Genomic DNA, 4,268 nt, shown 5'->3' with positions numbered 1-4,268 from the left:
TAAGAAAACGTTAGTACATTAGCACTAGCTATTATCAAGGTCATTATGTATTCTTGTTATTGTACAACTAAAAGTACAGTGGAGTCTCTGGCGTAAGTTGTACTAATAAGAGGGAAGATGCGATCTTAGCTGATTTTCGACGTGTTGCTACTTTCGTCAAGCATACTTACGTTAGCGAACTTAGCTACTCTATATCATGTAAAAGAGCTTATATTTAGACAAAGCGGCGTAGCCGGAAAGATACGTAGCTTTTCATTTATGGGTGCAACACATTACACATGCTGACATGCATGTACACATACACGTAAACATAAACATGCAGCTCTGCTTTTTTGGTGTAAACATAGCCGAACAGCTATGAGCAGACCAACCTGCTAAGAAGGAAAAGGAACAGAGTTCCATACTGCTCTCTTCAGCTAGGAGAGGCATCGCCATGCATGCAGACACCGCACGCTATTGGCTTTTTATTCTCATCACGCCTTCGCCGTCATAGCTAGCAAGACGTACGTATAAGCGGGCGTATAAAAACGTGTACATACGTACGCAGAAGCGCCCTTATACATTATTATTAGGTGCGTGACGCCGCGGACGTCACACCGCCTCGATGATGGCTCCGGCCACCGCTTCCCAGCCGCGGAGTTGCTCGTCGACGGCGCTGTTGCTGCCGCGGATGCACTGTCGCACGCACTCTTGGTGCTTGGTCCGATCTTTCCAGTTTTTACACTTCGTCTGGCAGGACAGGCGGCACTCCCAGTCGCACGCACGCCGGGCGACCTCCTCCTCTTGGGCGTGGGGGCGCTCGTCGACGGCGTTGCTGCCGCCGGCATTGAGGCTGAGGCCATAGCGCATGCAGTATTGCACGCACTGCTCCTTCCTCGTCGGGTCTACCCAGTGGCTACACTTGGTCTCGCAAGACTTTCTGCTTGGGGGACGATGCTCCCGGCTGTGGCACTCGTCGACGCACTGCTTTTTCCTGGCCGGAACTTGGTGGTGTTGGCACTTCTTGTCGCACATGTCGTTGCTCTGGGCATGAGGGCATCGGCGCGCCGACCGGGCTCCTCCTCCTGGGCGTGGGGGTGCTCGTTGACGCCGTTGCTGCCGCCCACATCGACGCTGAGGCCGCGGCGCATGCACTGTTGCACGCACTGCTCCTTCCTCGTCGGGTCTTGCCAGTGGCTACACTTCGTCTCGCAAGACGCTCTGCTGGGGTGATGATGCTCCCGACTGTGGCACTCGTCCACGCACTGCTTTTTCCTCGCCGGAACTTGGTGGTGTTGGCACTTGATGTCGCACGAGTCGTTGCCCTGACCATCAACGCGCCGGCCGACCTCCTCCTCCACCTCCGGGGCGGCAGTGACCACCGCCCCATCGTCCTGCTCCGCGCCTGCCGCCGCCGCAGCCAGCAGCACCCCGGCGAGCAGGAGGAAGCACCAAACCCCACCCTTGTGAACGAAACCCATTGCTGCTCACACGAGAGATGGATGACAATGGCAATGGATGGGAGAACTGGAAGGCCAGTGCCGGCCTTTATATACACACGAGCCAGATATATAATTATCGCAGTAATCTATCCGGCCGGCCCTTCACGATCGGGGAGAGGCGGGCATCTTCGCGAGGTTGGCTTACGCCCCTGCTTATTGATGCCATGAACCATGTGGAGTGGAGGCCATGGTGCCGGGCAACCACGAGGCACACGAGGAGCACTATAGTCTATAGTACTCGCTCAGTTCCTCTCTCCGGTGTACGGAGATTTTGGCTCTAATGCCTACGGATGCGCTGGAGGCTAATTTTGGACGAGCAGTCCCCTTTCGTCGGTCTGTCGCGTGCCCTAGCAGACGTGTTCCCGACACCTGCCACGGACGTGGCGACGCAGGCGGTGGCCACGGAGACGAGTGATTCGTTTTTATATTTAATCCGCCGGCTGAGTGGCTGATGTTGTAGTACTGAGATCGCGCGCGCCCGGCAAGAGATCTCCATCACCATTTTTCTTAAGAGAACACGAGGGGCACGCCCCTGCTGCACTGAGTATATTATAGTACCAGTGAAAAACAGATAGAGGATTTTTGGCTCTCGGGCTGTGTGGAGTCCGATAATTTTAAAATTTAAAAATAACTTACTTATTTCAGGAAAAAAACAAAAACAAACACACATGTATATAGACATTTATACTATATATGTGTTAAATTTCATAATAAAATACATTTTGATATGAGCTACAAATACATGATTTATTTTAGCTCAGATAAAGGTGTATTTTCCATCAGTAATATACATCCATATGTATGTGTGCATTCTTTTCCAGAATATCTTGATACTTCAAACTTAGATTTTTGAAATTTCCAAAATCTAGGCTCCATGGAGCCTGTGAGCTAAAACCAATTTCCGAGAAAAACAAGACTAACTATTTGGCGAGAAAAGGAGGACATCCATATAAGCACACACAATTGCGTGACGTATGTCTACAAATACTTTTTCTTTTTCTTTTAGACAGTATGTCTGGTGTAGGTGCATGTAGTGCCCCGGTGGATTTTGATGATTAATGGCAAAATGATGAAGGGACTAATGTATTTACTAGGTGTATATATATGACACTCAGGGGCGTGGCCAGGCCCCATGCAACAGGGGCCAAGGCCTGGGGCCATAGGTGATTTTGCCATTGTAGCAACCATAAATACTGTAGTAAAGAAGGTTGGCCTGGGGCGTGACCCAGACCTGGTTACGACACTGCTGACATTGGTTACTGGATTAATAGGTTAGTCAAATAAATTTGTACAAAAAAGATGCCAAAATATGTTCAAATGATATAAAGTAGCATCAACATGACAAAAACTATTGATACATTTGAGACGTATGAACATCCTCGTCCTTGAGGACATGGATGACAAAGGAAATAATTTTCATTGTGAATGTTATCTCAACACGAACCTAATTATCTTATGTTGTCTCATGAAAGTTTAACTTAAGAAAGTGATGCATAGCATTTTTCTATAGTTGATAATTTAGCAAACAATAATCAAACATAGAAATAAATTTTTCTCCATATCACTACAAATCAATGCATAAAGCTAATGTTCCTCTTGCCAAAGGTTAAGAAAGAATGTCAAAATTATATTGGGAACTTAGCTCTAACTCTTGTATTTCACAATGTCTAATAAATTTTTAACATGAACCAACCCAAGGTCAGCCAAGAAAAAACAACTACATAGACCATTTGCTTTATCCACACACCTTCCTTGCACAACACTTAAGTGTAAGTCTAGAACTTATCACTTATGATAAAAAAAGAGAATAATGGGATTTATGAAAATACAAAAACACGATAGTCGTGCATTAATGCCTAAATAATTTGTGGGGTATAAACCGAGAATTTTATAGCACATATTCTTCTAGGGGCGACATCCTTATGTTGGGCTCTCTGGCTTACCAGGAATATGCGGTTTAAAAAAAGAGTGTTTCATCTACCGTGTAAGTTATTCATGCATATACGCGGCGACTCCATACTTGGTTAATCTTGCACAGGCTAGAGGACGGAGACCTTTTATGGTGATATTTACCTGGCTGGAGTATACAGTGAGGCAGGTTTTCTCCAACCATGGATCCATGATGTTGTAGTCTTTGAATAAGATATGCCCCCCCCCCCCCATCTTAGGTTGTACTTTTCTTTATTTTGTTGTCAAATAATGTATATTTTTGTTGTGTTGAAGTATGGATTGCATTCGGTAGAGTTTGGACATTCGCTCAGTTCGATTGTACCATCTCAATGTATCGATTGAATTAAAAATGTCCTCTTTGAGAAATGGCATGAGTCTTACTCGCTAGCACGTGAGGTGGTGGGCTAGCCAGTCAGGGTTTAAGGTGGAGGCAGACGTTTGAAATCGAGCGGTGTATGCGCTGCAAATCCAAAGCAATTGTCATGGTCTATTGATTAATGCATCATTACTTATTCCCATCAATATTAAGCCTCTTAAATGGTTGATCCTATTTCTCTCACAGTTCGTTGGCAACAATGCTACAGATATAGGTTTTTATAGGAGTTTACATGATTTATTTTATGTGGTATTAGACTGGATGTTAGAGGAGGATGCGGGGCCACCCCCATGAATTCAGGGGGTATGTTTATTAAGTTTGGGAGGAGTCCGTACCAACCTGTAATGCCCCGTATGTGTAGCATTTTTGGTTCGGTGGATAGCCACGTAACACACGTACCCCCACACGCAATAAATGGGCCGGCATGTTTGGTTGTTCACTTGTTTTTCTTCATCCATTTT

General features: G+C 46.1%; 1 pseudogene; it reads right to left on the bottom strand.

The window, feature by feature from the left end:
* Positions 1-234: 234 nt before the first annotated feature.
* Positions 235-1,530, bottom strand: LOC119289202 (annotated as a pseudogene).
* Positions 1,531-4,268: the final 2,738 nt, after the last annotated feature.

This window comes from Triticum dicoccoides, chromosome 4A (genome assembly GCF_002162155.2).
Source record: "Triticum dicoccoides isolate Atlit2015 ecotype Zavitan chromosome 4A, WEW_v2.0, whole genome shotgun sequence".
Lineage (NCBI taxonomy): Eukaryota > Viridiplantae > Streptophyta > Magnoliopsida > Poales > Poaceae > Triticum > Triticum dicoccoides.
Note: the sequence above shows the minus strand (reverse complement) of the source record. Positions and strands in the feature narration are given on the sequence as shown.